Source organism: Pezoporus wallicus, unplaced genomic scaffold (genome assembly GCF_028554395.1).
Source record: "Pezoporus wallicus isolate ANWC-B61680 ecotype Strahan unplaced genomic scaffold, APGP_CSIRO_Pwel_v1 contig_8159, whole genome shotgun sequence".
NCBI lineage: Eukaryota > Metazoa > Chordata > Aves > Psittaciformes > Psittacidae > Pezoporus > Pezoporus wallicus.
The window spans coordinates 47058-64040 of NW_026642349.1; the positions used below are offsets into that span (position 1 = coordinate 47058).

The 16983-nt window shown below is 54.8% G+C and overlaps 2 pseudogenes; one reads left to right on the forward strand and one right to left on the reverse strand.

Moving 5' to 3' along the window:
* Positions 1–1121: 1121 nt before the first annotated feature.
* On the forward strand, positions 1122–2781 carry LOC130609903 (putative solute carrier family 22 member 31; annotated as a pseudogene).
* A 414-nt stretch (positions 2782–3195) lies between these two features.
* LOC130609902 (cadherin-15-like) lies at positions 3196–16555 on the reverse strand (annotated as a pseudogene).
* Between the last annotated feature and the right edge of the window lie 428 nt (positions 16556–16983).

Sequence of the window (16983 nt, forward strand, 5' to 3'; positions counted from 1 at the left end):
CCCTGACCAGTTCCTTTCCCAGGGGGTGCAGACCCCAGCTGGATATTGCTGAACGAGAAAATTGGCCAGTACTTTATCTCTATATTGACTCGTGGATGATGGCAAATGCCCTGTGGGGGTGGTTGCAGCAATGGAAGCAGAGCAACTGGCAACATGGAGGTAAACCCATCTGGGCTGCTGCACTGGCAACATGGCACCCCAGCGAGAGCTGAGTCAGAAAATCGGACTCATTTCTGGAACAACCTTATAGACACCTTTGAGGTTTAAGGGGACCTGTGTGCATCTGTGGGTGCTCAAAGCCAAGCCCTGGCATCCCCGGCTGCACCCCAGGACCCCCAGCACCAACCAAGGGGGTGCCTGGGCCTGGAGCACCATGAAGTTGGGGGGGAGTGAACCGGGCTTGGGGAGGAGGGGGGGGGGGCAAATCGGGCTTGGGAGGGTGAATCAGGTTGTCTGGGAGGAGATAAATCCATCTGGGAGGGGGCAAAGCGGGTTACGGGGACGAACTGGACCAGGATGGGGGGTTGAGTGGCGAACCGGGCTTGGACGGGGGCGAACCGAGCTGGGGGCTGGACTGGTCTTGGGGGTTGAACCGGTGTGGGGTGAACCCGAAGCTTACAGGGCTGACTGGCGAAAGGCAGAGCCCCGGGGACGGGGGTGTGTCGGTCCAAGGTGGGCGGGGCTGGGGCCGGGCGGGGCTGTCCCCGCGGTGTTCGGGCGGCCCCGATTCCGCCCCTACCTGGCGGCGAAACCGGAGCCCGATCCCAATCTCAGTCTGTCGGTCGCGGAGAGAGATGCCGTCGGGGGGTGTCGGTCGCGGGACCGGCGGGCGGCAGGGGAGTGGACGCCGTGCTTGGCGCTGGGGCGGGGCTGGGCGCTGGGCACCGCCCCCCCAACACCACTGCTGCCCCGATGATGCACTCTTGTCGCCGCTGCGCCGCCTGGCGGGGGCCGCCCTGCTCTGCGTCTCCGTCCCGCGCCTCTGCGGCGGCTGGAAACCCTGCCACCTCTACCAGTACCGCGTCACCGGCCGGCCCAACGGCACCGGGCCCTGCACATGCGGCTGGCACTACTCCCTGCCCGCCACCGGCCTCCTCCCGGTTAAATGTTTGATCAGGTTTGAACTTGGTTTCTGGGCAGCATCCCTTTGAAGCCAGGAAGGGGAGATCAGTACCGGAGGGGTGTCAGGCCCTTGGGGGGCCCTGTAACACAAACACTCGTGTCCCAGTGGCCCAGCACTGCTGCTAGAGTCACCACGCTGTCTGCTGGCTACACAGCAGCTGGAGAGGGCCAGAGAGACCCTGAAAGTACGGGCCAAAGGCAATGGCTCCAGCTCTGACGACAGCTCCTGCCACAGGAAAGCCTCCACCTGGGTGCATGGTGGGGGCTGCTGAGGGAAACACAGGCACCAGGCCCCCTCCCTAAAGCTGTGGTGGTGGGATGGTGACAGTTCTAACTTGGGTCCCCCTGTCCGTGAAAAGCTGGAAACCCTGTCTGAGGGGGCCTCCGCAGCCCTGGTACCATGCCCTCTGCAAGATCTTCAGCACCAGGGTCATCTGGAAGAAAAGTGTCATCCTCGGCTTCACAATGTGAGCAGGAAAGGGGGTGCTGGGGGGGATGGTCCTGCCACAGCCCCCTGATCCTGCTGTCCCACAGGTTCATCAGCTCTGGCATCCACCACTGCTTCACCTGCAGCCTGCCCCCCCCCCCCCCCCCCAACCTACTTCTTTTCCTGCTACTTAGTACTGGTGGGCACCAAGGAGACTGCCTGACTCTTCTTCTTGACAGCTGAGCGCTTTGAGCACCATGCTATCCTTCTGCTCTGCACCATCTTCACAGGCATCTCCTCCCTCCTGCTGCTGGCCCTCATCCAGTGTGAGGATGGACTGGGTATCCCTGCTCTCCTGGCTGGGGTTAGGAACACAATGCTTGGGGTGGTTTTGTGCAAGATTTGACCCCTGATGGTGCTTTTCCCCCTCACCCAGACCTGCTGGACCTCATCATCCTGACCTCGTCCGTGGTTGGCATCACCGCATCCCATGCCATCACCATGTTCAGCATCTTCTTTGCCAGCAAGGACTTCCTCACTGTGGTCAGGTAAGTGGGGAGCAACCACCCTCCCCACGCTACCCTGGGATGACCTAGGCAGTGTTTCCTGGGTCCCCTCTGAGCGCATTTCCTCTGCAAGGGTGCTGGGCTGGGCCTGGTCGTGGGAGCCAGTTTCATGAGCAAGGCATTGGCCCCCATCACTGCCATCCCCAACAGCTTCTCGCACCATGTTGTCTTCACCTTCTTTGGCATCCTTAGCATCATACTGCTGCCAGAAACCCAGGGCTGCAGCCTGCCCCAATCCCTGCAGGATAGCAAGAGCCAGTGCTGGTCCCCCCCCCTTCCACTGGCTGTCCCACAAGGACCACATGCCCCTGCTCATCCCCTGTGGCATCCCCCATGACTACACCCACCTCACCGCCTCCACCGAGAGGATGCTGGGCTCCCTGGCCACCCCCCACGAGATATAGCCGTGCCCCCCACCCCACACCAGGGTTTCTCCACTGCTGGGGGGGCTGAGCATGGTGCTGTGACCCCCATCGGTGGGTGCTTGTGGGGACGATGGGGTGCACCAGGACATGTGCAATGGCAGGGATAGGGGGAGCAGCACACACACCCCACAGTGGGGCCAGATCCTCCCCTAGGAGGAGCTGTGCTGGGAGTCCTGGGGTGGGGGTGATGCCCCCAGGGTGCTTTCGGCAGTGGCTTGCAGGCTGCCAATAAAAGAAGTGCCTTGTTTCTATGGGCAGCTGGTGAGTTCGGGGTCCCACATGGTGCCCCTGCCACCGGCCCTCTTCTCTGGGATCTTTTTTATGGGGGTGACCCGGGTTCCCCAGCTCTATGGAGCTTGTCCCTGGGGCATTCCCTCCAACAGGGCTGCCTGTGTCCCCAGCCTCTGCTTTCCTGGGGTTTGCTGGGCATGGGGTCCATGGTGTGTGCAGGCATGCAGACCCCCATGATAAGGTCTATCTTGGTGGACATGTGTGTGCAAAGCCCCTGCATCTTGTGCATGTCCATATGCAAAGATGCTGCAGCTGGGCATCCTGTGTCCATAAATGTGCAAGCCCCCCACACTGCTGGTTCCCCGTCTCAGCCACCCTGAGGTCAGTAGGGCAACCTCCCTCCCTAGCCCTCCCAATCACACTGCTATCCATAGAGGTTGGCCAGGTGCCAGAAGCATGTCCCCCATTCACTCATGTAGTGGTAGTCCTGGTCCTCATCCACCAGGCTGGAGACAATGGAGCTGAGGGGGCTGTGGCTGGAGCCTGAGCCCTCATAGTCATAGATGTTATAAAAATTTCACCTTGACCATGATCTGATTTAATTAATTTTTTTATTACAATTGATTAATATCAAGAGGCAATAAGCAAGCAGCGCTGGGTGCGCCGGGGAGTCTCCGTTCCACCCAAGACTCACACCGAGATTTCTGGGGTACAGTCTCTTATACTCCTCAGTCTTGGGTTTCAGCCAATCCTGTCATCTCCTTCACCCGAATATCGACGTGGTTCCTTTTCATTGTTCTCCTCCTGTTGCTGGGGTCTTATCTTCGGGTGAAGAAACTTCTTAAAAAGTTATTGAATTCCTTGGTAATGCATTAACAGGGGATTTCTATCACAAGCTTAACCACCATCTTAGCCCCCCTAAAGGAATTTATTTCTTATATAGTTACTTATTCAATACACAAGTTTCACCTCATCCTGTGACAGGATGTATCTCTTGATTACCTAACCCCCTTAAGGCATTCAAGCAGTTAAACAAAGTACCCCTTAAAGTAACAAATCGTTTGATTAAGAAGGATTATTCCTTTGTTTCTTCTCTTTCTTCATTGTATTGACAGGAAAATCTAATCATTCTTATACATTCTACACATGATACAATGATTTCAAGGATTTTCGATTCCACTCAAAGTACAATGATGACAAGGACTCCTAAGTTGCTGACACGAATCATTCCTATATATCTCACATAGATGAGGGCCGTGTTGTAGGGGGGCATGCTGGGGTCGCTGTTGGCTGCCTCCAGCCCCTGTGGGGACAGGGAGGCACCATCAGCCCTGCTGGGGATGGGGGACACGGGGCAAGTTGGGGTGCTGGGCCCCATCCCCACCTCATTGATGAAGTCCTCAATGTCAGAGGGGCTGCTGGGCAGCTTTCAGGGGGCCAGGGGGGTGGCAGAGCTGAGTGGGGAGTCCCTGCACACCTGCAGGTGGCTTGACCCAGGGCAAGAAGAGCTCAGGGTGCCAGAGCTGGTTGATGTTGTAGGCATCCTGTGGAGATGGAGGAGGTCAGGGGTGTGCAGCTGGGATGGACACCCCCCACCCTGGGACTTCTCCTTGGGTCCTGCTCACCTGATCCTCCTCACCCCCACCCTGCTCATCATAGGTGAGGATATTGTCGTGCATGTTGTCCTGTGATCACTGCAGCAGCCCCTTGCACAGAGCCTGCTGGTGCCTGTGCAACCACACGGCCCCCAGCCCCACCAGCACTGCGGGCACAGTGCCAGTGGGTGCCGGGGATACACGGGCTGGGGGGGCTGGGGATGGTGGGACATGGGGCTATGGGGGTGCTGGCGGGACTGGGAGATTGGGATAGGGTTGCAGGTAGGGATTTGGGGGATGATGGGGTGGGATAGGCAATGAGGGAAATGGTTCGGGTGTCTTGGAAGGGGTTTCTGGGTGGCAATGAGTAGTATGGGGTGTTCTGGACTAGGATGGGGTGATGGGAGATGTGGGTAGGGATAGGTTGGGTTGTTCTGGACCAGGATGGGGTGATAAAGGATGTGGGTAGGGAGAAGCTGGAGTGGCCAGGACCAGGATGGGGTGATGAGTGGGGGATGAGGTGATGGAGCATGATGGTGGGGTTCAGGATGGGTGGCCAGGGCCAGCACTGCATGGTAAAGCACAGGGCTGGGGTGCCGGGTGGGGGAAGGTTGGAGGGGTAGGGGGGTGTCTCGCTCACCAAGGAGGAGAATGCTGCTGCTAAGGATGATCAGAAGGGCCCCAAGGGTGATGCTGACCCCTGTAGTGATGGCAGCCAGGACACTCTCCTCACAGGTGCCCTCCTGGCCACAGTTGCACATGGAGATGTTCAACAACTGCTGCTGCTCCTGCGGGGGGGTGTGTGTGTAGGGTGTGTGTGTGTGGGGGGGGGTGTCCCCAAGTCCCGCAGCAGCAGGGGGAGTGAGTAGAACCCTTCAGGCAGCTCTGCCAGCACAGCCAGCACTTCATGGGTCACTGCAGGTGAGGTGTGGGGCTAAGCGGGGGTCCCCAGCTGCCCTATGCAGCAGGCCTCCATCCCCGGCCAGCCCTCACCACTGAAGCAGGTGATGTTCCAGTTGTGGGCAAGCTGCAGGTGCTGAGGGCTGAGCTGAAAGTGGAAGGAAGCACCGTGGGGAGACCAGTCATCGTCCATGGCCCCAGGAGCAGGATCCCACTATGGCCTGGCCACCTGCAGAGCAGCACAGCTGGCAGCTGCATCACTGGAGTGTGGTCATTCACTTCCAGGATCTTGATGGAGAGGGTGCCAGTGGCGGAGACCAGGGGCTCAACTGGGGACACAGACCCCAGGTGTCAGGAGGCAATGGACAGAGCGGGGGACAGGGCGGGAGGGGGCTGCTCACCTTCATCACAGGCAAGGACCAGAGTGATATACCAACCACCCTGCAGGAAGGTCGAGTGGTGCAGCAGCTCCTGCTTGGTGCCGATAGTGCCAGTGTGGGGGTAAAGCTGCAGCCAGTCTGCTGGGTCATAGAGCAGTGTCTAGCTGTGGGTGCAGGGGGGGTGCATGATGTCACCCCCCCAAAACACCCGCAAATGCCCAAATGCATTGGGTGCGGGAGGTGATACAAGGGGACCGGGTGCCAAAACCCATGGCTTGGGGCTCACATGAGGGTCTGGAGCTGGCGTGTGTCAGGGTTACTGGTGGTATAGATGGTGACGGGGGTTCCTGGGGGGGTCCCCTCCAGCATGCTGACCTGCCAAGGTGTTCTTATGAAAGACAGGCACCTCACTGACGTCCCACACCCACACAGTGGCCAGTGCGGAGGGCCTGGTGGGGGCCGTGGGCTCCAGTGGCCACTTGTTCTGCACCAACACTGTCAGCTTGAAGCAGTCCTGCACCTTGTGATCCAGCAGCTGCCAAGAGGGGCCATGGTACCTCCCTCCCCGACCCACACAGCTGTCCTGCACCCACCTTGGTTATGAAGAACGCACCATTGCTGGTATAGGGGGCAGTGCGGGTGGTGAAGGCACCCTTAGGGTTGCCCTCCAGGATGGTGAATTTGGCCAGCTAGTTGGGCGAGCATGCACAAAAATTTTGCCCACATCCACACCAACTGCCTGCTCCTCCACCTTCATGGAGAACTGGGGGAGAGCGGTGTGGGGATGGTGTCTGACCCCTTGGGATGCTGCTGCCCCCTGCAGGTTACCCCACCCCAGCCACTACCTCTTTTTGGTGAACTCAGGAGGGTTGTTGTTTATGTCCTCTAGGTAGATGACAGCCATGGCAGTGGTGGTGAGCCCATCCCCAGACATATCAGCTGCCTGCAGCATCAGGTTGTACACCCTAATGGTCTGCAGGAAAAGAGGGGGGCTGGTGCTGAGCCCCTCCAGCCACCCTGGGAGCCCAAAGGTCCCCCAGAGGCCACCCACCGCGTCCCCATGCCTGGGTCTCCTCATGGCTGGAGTTGTGGTTCCAGCAGCTCCCAGTCCCCAGTCACGGCGCCGCCCCAGTGCTGCCTGTGACCCTGTGCCCACTACAGGGCCGGGCCATACAGTGCAGATCTCACCAGTGGTGGCATTGATGCTGAACATGCCCCTAGCATTCTGCTTCAGGATGGAGTACCAAAGCACCGTGTTGTCCATGTCAGGGTCATCAGCACCAGTGGCATCCGCCGTCATCATGCAGGTCCCTGTGGGCACAGGAGCACCCCAGTAGGTGCCAGCATTGGGGCTGGCTCAGCCCTCCCTGCCTTGGCACCCCCTGGCTGGACCCACCTGGCTCAGCTCCCTCCACCATGCACCCCGTGAAGACATCCTGCTGGAAGAGTGGCCGGTAGTTGTTCTGGTCCACCACAATGATCTCCAGGTCGGTGGGGTCCTCCAGCATCACGCCACTCGGGTCCAGTGCAAAGGCTTTCAGCTGTGGGCACAGAGTGGGTGGGTTGGGTCTGACTCAGGGGCTGGAGAGGGGTCTGCGAGTGGGCGGGCAGCATCCTTACCCAGAAGCAGTTGTTCTCCTGGTCCAGCATGGCGTTGAGGAACACCTTCAACTTGTCAGTGGAGAAGATGCCCAGGGGCTCCTTTGTCCACCCCAGGCCCCTTGATGCTGTAGATTCCCCCCCCCCCCCCCCCCCCCCCGGGTTGTTGCTTGTCTGACTTGATCTGGGGAAAGCAGGGCTGGCGGTCCTGGGGCTGGGGAGTCTGTCCTCCGCCTGGGATCCCTCTGCCCTGAGTCTCCACTCCTTGGGTGCCCCCATGCAATCCCCTTGCCCAGGGTGTCCCCTACCCCAGTGCCTGGAAGAGAAGGTGGTGGGCTCCCTGCCTACCTGCACCTGGAAGTGGGGGATGAGCTTGCGGTTCTCTGAGATGCTGATGGGGGGGACCACCCAGGCCTTCCTCACTCACCATGGATTCTCATGCTGCTGCCAGGCCTGGGGGCTGCCTGGGACTGCAGCACTCAGCTGGGCTGTGCTGTGCTGGAACCCTGCAGGGGGACACGGTGCTGCTGGTGACCCCGAAACCTCCCGAGTGGGCTGCAATGCTGGGGTAGTGAGCAGGGACTTGCATAGTGCTGGGGTGCACAGGGCTGGGGTGCACAGGGCTGGGGCCCCCTGATGGGGTTGGTTATGGAGAAGAAGATGTCACTCAGCTCCCCTGGGAGCTTCGTGTCAGTAGTCCCCTGACATCATGATGTGATGGTGAGGGGCATCCCACAAGCAACACCGGTGGTGCCCTGGGTATGGCCCCATGCTGTGGCTGGGCTGTGACATGCAAGGGTGGAAGGGTCAGGGATTGGCTGCAGGGGTGGCATGGCTGGGGCACAGATCTGGGGCACTGGGGGAGACAGGGAACTTGGGATGCTGAAGTGGAGCTGGGGGCTGTGAGGGAGAAGATTAGGAACAGAGACTGGGGGAGCAGGAGCTATGGGGGGCTGCAGTGGGGGTCAGGGAGATGTGGGGGCTCGCATGGGTGTAGGGGCTGTGAGGGACTGGGGGGATCAGGGAATTAGGGGGTGTCATGGGGGTCTGGAGCTGTGGGGATCAGGGTTGGGGCCAGGGAGATGGGGGCTGGGAGGGGGGCAGGGAGATGGGCATGCAGCTTACACACACATACCCACACCCACACACCCCCCAGCTTCATGCATCACTGTCAGGGTGCATCTTCGTCCTGGCCCTTGGGACATGTGCTGTCCTCTCCCAGGGATGGAGCAGACCTGAGCAGCATCAGGCCTTACCCCATGTCTGCACCCACCTGCATCTGCACCTATCTTGGCTATACCACTGGGTGCCAAGGTGCACCAGGGTGCCCCAAGTCCCCTGTGTGAGCTGTGCCCGGGGCAGGGGAGCAGGGCTGGGGGTGGCTGAGCTGGAGGTCCCTGGGGAGCTGCCTGCCAGGGCTGGGCAGGACAAGGGGTTTGTTCTGAGGTTGTGACAGGAGCTGCCCCATAGCCTCCAGCTCTCCCTCTGCCCTCCCTAGGAGAGACGGCCCCTCCTAGGAGAGACACCTCCCCTTACCCGGGAGGCCACGGGAGCTCGGGGCTATGGTGAAGGTGAGGGGTTGTGATGGGGGACCTGCCATGGGGGTCTGGGCAGTGCCTTGTCACTGCCAGACTCAGTGATGGTAAGACCTGAGCAGCCGGGAGCGCAGAGCCAAGCAGCAAGGTGCCAAATGCTGGAGCCACAGGGGGATGTATGCAGCACCCTTTCGTGCCCCTGACAGATGCAGGGCAGGGTGAGAACAACCCATGGCCTTGGAACCTCCATCCATCCCTGAGGTTCAGGCTGTGTTAGTGTCCCATGGCTGCATCCAGTGGTGAGGGGATGGAGCAGGTCTACAGGTTCATTCAGTGGCACCAGGTCACCAAAACCCATCTTTGTCCATCTTGGCTCCCAGCCTGGGCTCTGGGGCACCATACCTTTAATGAGGCTTCTAATTAACAGGTCCTATCTATAGGGATGAACAGTGGTGGGGGAGTGGAGGTGGGAGTTATGGGGTCTAGCACAGATGGCAGCTCCAAAGTGGGGGGACCACCGTCCTGGCCCCCAAGGAGAAAACTTGGCACAGCCAGGTCACAGCATTGTTTTGATTCTCCTTACCATCCTGCAGGGAGCGGGGAAAGAAGGGGGGTTGTGAACGGCTTCCCCTCCTCCCTGGCAGAGCATGAGCCTCACAAAGTCCTTGGTCAGGGTAAACATCACTTAGCAACAACCGAAAACATCGGTATCACCAGCACTGTTCCCAGGCTGGAAGTCAAAACACAGCACTGCACCAGCTACCGTGAAGGAGAAAAATGACTGCTACTGCTGAACCCAGGACACAGTCCAATGCTCCTTTTGGTGTTGCACACAATCCATGATGAACAATGATGAATGGAAGAGAAAAAAAATTAAGCAACAAGTAGAAGCAGGGAAATACTTCAGGAAACTTTAAATAAGAATAAAATAACTCAGTTGCAAAAGAATTTGCAATAGGACAAGAAAAGGGGGGATTGAAGAATGGGGTTGATTGAAGAATAGGGTTGTAAATGAGTAACCTCAAGGATGTTAGGCTTCCTTAGCAACTATAAAGAAAAGGAAATTACTAAGATAAGCTTTGCCAGAAACGCCTGGTGGTTACTGAGATGACTGATATGACAAAGATCCTAAAACAAAATGATGAAGAAATAACCACTAGGGGTCTGAAAGCCCACTACCACATTTTTGTGTGCATACAGGAAGCATTCTCTAAAAGTATGATGTAACGTATGTAATCTAAAGAATATGTATGTTTGAGGACAATTTAATCACAGCCTGGTTGATGCTTGGAGGAGACATGCTTGGAGGAGTGATCCCCCATGTCTCCCGGAGCCGCAGTAAAGAATACCTGCTTGTCAAAACTTTGTTGCCGAGATCCTGGAGATTTCTACTAATCAGAACATTTCAGTTTGTTCAGTGCAGTGCATATTTCATACGCTTAGCTTCCCAACTGGCAGATGCCTGGAAACCCTGCAAGCTGTTGGGTATTGTATCTCTCCTTCTTTGTTTGTTGGTTGGTTGGTAGATTTTTTTGGTTGTCATTTTTATTGGATTTTTTTTTTCTTCTTTTCTTTTTCCAAATTGCTCACTCACACAAAAGCGAACCCCCAGTCCCTGACAATAGGGGTCTATCAATAGATTAATGTTTTCACAGCTGTATATAGTGAAGTGCTCTAGCCAGGGCTTTTATGGCAAGTAATCTTCTCATGCTGAGACTGACAAAGGGAGCTGTGTGGGATGTATGGGTTACAGGAGCTGGCAGCAGGAGGACGTTGCAGCCATGGGCTTTTCTCCCCCCTTCCAAAGGTTGCAATTAGCTTGTTGTTTATCCATATGCAAGCTGTTGTCCTGGATGGGAACCGAATTGGCTGTGGCCATCCCTTCTGAAAGCCACCAGCGTCTCCTGGTCCCTCCTCCCTGTGCTCCCTGTGTCTTTGCCATCTGCTAGCAGCTCACTGCTGGTTGCCAGCACCCTCACAGGGCTGTGGGCATCGGGGGCAGCTGCCACTGTCACCCTTTGTTATGACCAGAGGCCTTGGCTGTTGATGCCCCTGTGGAGGGGACCAGGAATGGCTCCACTTTGCTCACATTCATCCAGTGAACCAGTGGGGAGGTGCTTGATCACTACTGAGCTGCCAGGTTTGTCTTGGAGGTTTCCTGGGTGCTTCCTTGCTGCTGCCCATGGGTGCTGTGCCATTGGTGAGGGTGGGTGCTGTGGACTTGGGTCCACCTCTCTGGGCCAGATCCTTCATGGAGGTGATGTTGCATATGTACCTCTTGTGTGTGGTTGTCGCCTCTGTTTCATCCACCCATGTATTTTGAAACAGCTGGTGCAAATGTACCATGTGTAGCTCCTGAGGCTAGAGGTAGGCACGTGCCAGGCATGGCTGGCATTCCTGGAAATAGACAGTATGGATGCTGGTGGGGATATGACTGCCTGGCCCAGGGAATCCTGTCTCTGTTCGTCTCAGGCAGCCACCCTGGTTTCTTCCTTTTCTATCCTGATCAGACTTCAGCTTAAAACAGTTTGTTATTTGTCCTCAATGCTCCTACACTTCCAGAACACCTCCTCCCAATGGTACATTTTTTCATCTGTTTTCTTGTCTGTGCTGCATCCCAACCTCATATACTGCTGCCTCCCACAGGTCTCTTGATGGTGAACCTTACCTCCAACATACCAGTTCCATCTCCCATCAGCAGCTTGCTGCTGTGGGTGCAGGACATGCTGTGTAGTGCTGAAGCCTCACAGGTTGCCTTCATCAGGACAGCAAGTCACTGATTCAGGGTCAAACTGTTACTTGGAACTTAGGGTGAAATTCAAGTTGACAGAGAGCTGAAGATTAGTTGACGAGGCTGGCTGGCTACCATGGGATGGCTGGCTTGTGGGATGCTGTCCTGGGTTCAGCAGTAGCAGTCATGTTTCTCCTTCTAGGTAGCAGGTGCGGTGCAGTGTTTTGACTTTCGGCCTGGGAACAGAACTGATAGCGATGTTTTGGTTTGGCCAAGGACTTTGTGAGCCTCATGCTCTGCCAGGGAGGAGGGGAAGCCGGGAGGAAGCAGAGACAGGACAGCTGACCGAAACTGACCAAAGAGGTATTCCATACCACAGCACGTCATGCCCAGGATGTAACTGGGAGTTAGCTGGAAGGGCTGGGAGACTGCAGGGTTGGAGGAGGTATCGGTCGGAGCTAGGTCGGGCTGGGGGGCGAGTTATCGGTCAGCTGGTGCTGAGGTGTTGTATTCTCTTCCCTTGTTATTTCCTTTATCATTATTATCATTGGTGGTAGCAGTAGTGATCTGTGTTATACCTTAGTTACTAAACTGTTTTTATCTCAACCCGTGGGAGTTGCATTCTTTTCGATTCTCCTCTCTGTCCCTCTGGGAGTAGGGGGAGGGAAAGAAGGGGGGGGGTGAGTGAACGAGTTACCTGACTGGGTTTAAACCACGACAGATGCTTTGGGCTTTGTCACCTCTGCCTGGGTCTTTGCTCACCTCAGGAATATTGCCCTTAGCCCCATGATCTCTCCTGTCAATAGACATCTCCCAGGCAGGCAGAGTAGGTATGTTGAAGGGAGCCTGAACTAGATTTGCTGCTTTTCTTCTATCTGGAACATCAGTCCTCAGGTTTTCTGGCACAATCCACCTTTGGTAAACTCACACTGCATTTTTTCCTATTTTCCATTTGCCTCTGCTTCTTCCAGAAACTCTTCCAAAGCCCTCACAGTGCTGCAGTCGTGTATATTCCAGTTATGATTTCTGTTTCAGCATGTTCCTCTCATCTCTTCAGTGTCCTGCCCAAGTAATTCAAGTTTCTCCATTTTGTTACCCAGGCTGCTTTCATTACTGTATAAACTGCTTCTCATTGATCACATCCAGTTACTTAGTCAACTCAGTATATCACATTCTCATATGTATTTATATCTCCTTCCTTCTTCCTTTGTTTGCTTCTCTTCCCCCACTATGTAACTGTTTAATCAGAGCAGCAGCGGCCAGCTATCATCTTCCTTGCAGTCCCCCAACTGTGATTTTTGCAAATCCAGGGAAATCTTTAATAGGCTGTTGCACAGCCCTTGATGAAACAAGTGCTCCTGCCACTTGCAAAATATCACCAATAATATCTGCAGCCTGAAGGAGGGAGTCACCAGGAAGAGGATCTGCTATTAAATATTTTGCTAATGGAATATTAGTGATAAACACAGTGATTCTGCTTCCTGGATCCTGCCTGCTTACGCTCCCATGGGTGATGTCTGAGACCTCAGCACTGGCTGCTCTCTGACTAATGTGAATGAGGAGGTGAAGGTTTTCATGCTGAAACCTTGCAGGTGGCTGCTTTGTGTCATGCTCATTAGCAGTGTGATGACTCCAGGCAGGGTCTGTGAGCTTTGCTGTCTTCCCCCATCTCCAAACCCCATGGGAGAGGTCTCTGGTGTTTGCTGGGGCTGGCCTGGCTTCCAGCAGGTAGGAAGGCAAGGAGGGAGTTGGTTGCAGCAGCATTGGAGAAAAACTGAGAAAACATGAAGCTTCTTCTGCCCCAGTGCTTGCTCTGTGCTGTCTGTTGGTGGCTGGGCTCAGGCTCAGGGCTGCAGGGTAAGAGCCACTTGACTGCACCATGCATGTTGTTTATCAAGGCACTTTTGGGGTGAGAGGCCTATTTACTTCCCTTATCTTGCATGCTTAGTGACTTCCTGGTTGGAACTGTGGTCTTCCACCCCCAGAGCCTGAGGCACTACAGCACTGCTGGCCACCCTTTCACCCCTCCATTGATGTGTCCCTGTTGAAGATGCTGCAGGCTTTGAGCCTGCTCTCCTCATGCTATGCTTCTCACATGCACTGCCCCATGGCATCTTACCTGGCTCAGTCCTTCAGGTCCTTCACAGAGAGCATCTCACCCTTGCGCAGTTGCACAACAGTGCTGACTGGCTGGCCCCAGACCGTGTCTGGAGGCCCAATCACAGCTACATCTGCAGAGAGAGCAGGAGACTCAGCATGAGAAACCTGTGCAATTTTGAGGGTCAGGATCGGAGTAGAAGAGGGGTTAAGCACTGCTGACAGGGGAAGAGCAGTTCCTGGAGGAAGATGCTGTGAGAAATGGTCTCTAGACAAAAAACTTATTGTAAAAGTTCAGGATAGACACAGCAGTGAAGCAGATATTTAATAGCGGTTTTACAAAAATGGATGTCCTAGCAAGTAGGCACACCCAGCAAAAGCAGAACTTTGATTTCTGTCTCCTATCCCACCTCCATGTTCCCTCCCTTGTTTTCCCATTGGTTGGGTACTCAAAGGTCTGCAGCCTATCTGACGCATATAACCTACACGCTAACTGTCCCACCTCTGGTTATATCACCCCCTACTCGATTTTGTACGCCCCTTCCTAGTATTTATTTGTCTCCTTTTATGGTTAGATTTCATAACTCTCTGGCAGACATATGGTACCCCAACAGCCGTGGTTTAAGCCCAGCCGGGAACTCAGAGCCACGCAAACGTTCGCTCACTCCCCCCCCCCTTCTTCTTTCCCCCGCTCCCGGAGGGATGGGGTGGAGAATCGAAAGAATGTAACTCCCACGGGTTGAGGTAAGAACAGTCCAGTAACTTAGGTATAACACAAAACCACTACAGCTACCACCAATAATAATGATGCTAAGGGAAATAACAAGGGAAGAGAATACAACCACTCACCACCTGCCGACCGATACCCAGCCCGACCTGAGAAGCGATCTAGCCCTTCCGGGTAACTGCTCCCATACTGGGCATGACGTGCTGTGGTATGGAATACCTCTTTGGTTAGTTTGGGTCAGGCGTCCTGTTTCTGCTCCCTCCCGGCTTCCACTCCTCCCTGGCAGAGCATGAGACTCAGAAAGTTCTCGATAGGAGTAAACATTACTTAGCAACAACGAAAAACATTGGCGTTATCAGCGCTGTTCCCAGGATGAATGTCAAAACCACAGCACTGCACCAGCTACTAAGAAGGAGAAAAATAACTGCTACTGCTGAACCCAGGAGAGTATCCACCCCTTATTCCATACCATTCACGTCATGCTCAGATCCCACATTTTCCAATATACCATCACTCTTGCCTCATATATATATATATATATATATATATATATAAATCCACACATGCACAAAGAAAGAGATATCATTCCTTAGTGCATGGACCAATCCCTATAAAGCTGCTGAGTCCATCTGGTCCATGATGTCAGGCTCCATCTCCTGTAACAGTCTTTCAGAGCAGGAGAGAGAGTGTGCAGCCTTGGATTGCTGCCTGCTGATGACACCGTGGAACTTAGAATCATAGAATAGTTAGTGTTGGAAAAGACCTTAAGATCATCTAGTTCCAACCCCCTGCCATGGACAGGGACACCTCACACTAAACCATGTCACCCAAGCCTCTGACCAACCTGGCCTTGAACACCTCTGGTGATGGAGCATTCACCACTTCCTTGGGCAACCCATTCCAGTGACTCACCACCCTTACACCCCCAAGTCCTTCTCCGCAGGGCTTCTCTGAATCTCTTCTCTGCCCAACCTGTAGCTGTGCCTGGGATTGCTCTGACCCAAGTGTAGGACCTTGCACTTGTTATGGTTAAACTTCATAAGGTTGGCATCAGCCCCCCTCAAAAGTGTGTCGAGGTCCCTCTGGATGGCATTCCTTCCCTCCAGCATATCAACCGATCCACACAGCTTGGTGTCATCGGCAAACTTGCTGAGGGCGCACTCAATCCCACTGTCCATGTCAGCGACGAAGATGTTGAACAAGACCTGTACCAACACCAATCGCCGAGGGATACCATTCGTTACTGGTCTCCAGCCAGACATTGAGCCATTGACCACAACTCTTTGTGTGCGGCCATCCAGGCAGTTCTTTACCCACGGAGTGGTCCATCCATCGAATTGATGTCTCTCCAATTTAGAGACAAGGATGTTGTGTGGGACAGTGTCAAATGCTTTACACAAGTCCAGGTAGATGACATCAACTGCTCTACCCCTGTCCATCAGTTCTGTAGCCCATCATAGAAGGCCACCAAATGGGTCAGGCAGGACTTTCCCTTAGTGAAGCCATGCTGGCTGTCACCAAGCACCTTGTTGTTTTTCATGTGCCTTAGCATGCCTTCCAGGAGAATCTGCTCCAAGATTTTGCCAGGCCCAGAGGTGAGACTGACTGGTCTGTAATTCCCTGGGTCATCCATTTTCCCCTTCTTGAAAATGGGGGTTATATTTCCCTTTTTCCAGTCATCGGGAACTTCACCTGACTGCCATGCTTTTTCAAATATGATGGACAGTGGCTCATCAACTTCATTTGCCAGCTCCTTCAGGACACATGGATGGATTTCATCAGAACCGTGACTTGGTTCACGTCCTTTGGGCGCCCAGGCCGGCTGAAATTGGCTCTGCGGTTTGGACAATAACCAAGCCTCCAGGGAGCATGCGTAACGACTAGGTGTGAAAAGTGTATCCTTTGTCCCCTTCACCAGGCTGGCAGTCTTAGTTCTCCCAGTATGAGGGACAAGGAGTGAGTGGATTCCTCTCTGGTCCCATCATGGCTGGTCTTGGTGTTCAACCTTTTTCTGTATCCTTGCCTGTGCCAGGAGAACCTGGGAGACCAGGGTGTTCATGTTTGCTGTTGTGAGGCATGGGTGAAAGCTACTCTCCTGCCAGCACAGTCCTTGTTTCTACTTGATTTTTGCAACTTCACACCTGAGTCCTTCTGAGCTGCGGGTTCAACCTGCATGTTTTCAACCTCCCTCCTCCCATGATATGCTTGTTGGACCTCCATTGGGTCGCAGAGGCTGTTGCTGCTGTAGTATGTCTTGGAGATGTTTGCCAAAGGGCCCTAGACATGGTGGGGAGATGCTGAAGCACAGAGGCCAGAAGATAAAGGGAGTCTGCCCCAGAGTGCTTCCAGACAAAGGGAGGAGGCACCAGCTGCCTTGTGCTTAGCACAAGGAAGCAATTAGAGATTCTTGGGCAGCATGAACATTTGTAGTCACAGCACATCACAGCCTTGCTGACCTTGATTTTCAAGTGAGGCTTATGAAAAACAAACTGAAGGTGGGCCACTAATTGAATCCTTGACTGGTTCTCTGCCTGCCCCCGAGCACCAAATCAGAACAGGCATTGTGAGGGCATGTCAGGAGCCTTTCTCTAATGAAGAGACCGTCAAGGCCTGATTGGAGAAAACCCAAGTGTCAGATCCTGTTTTGT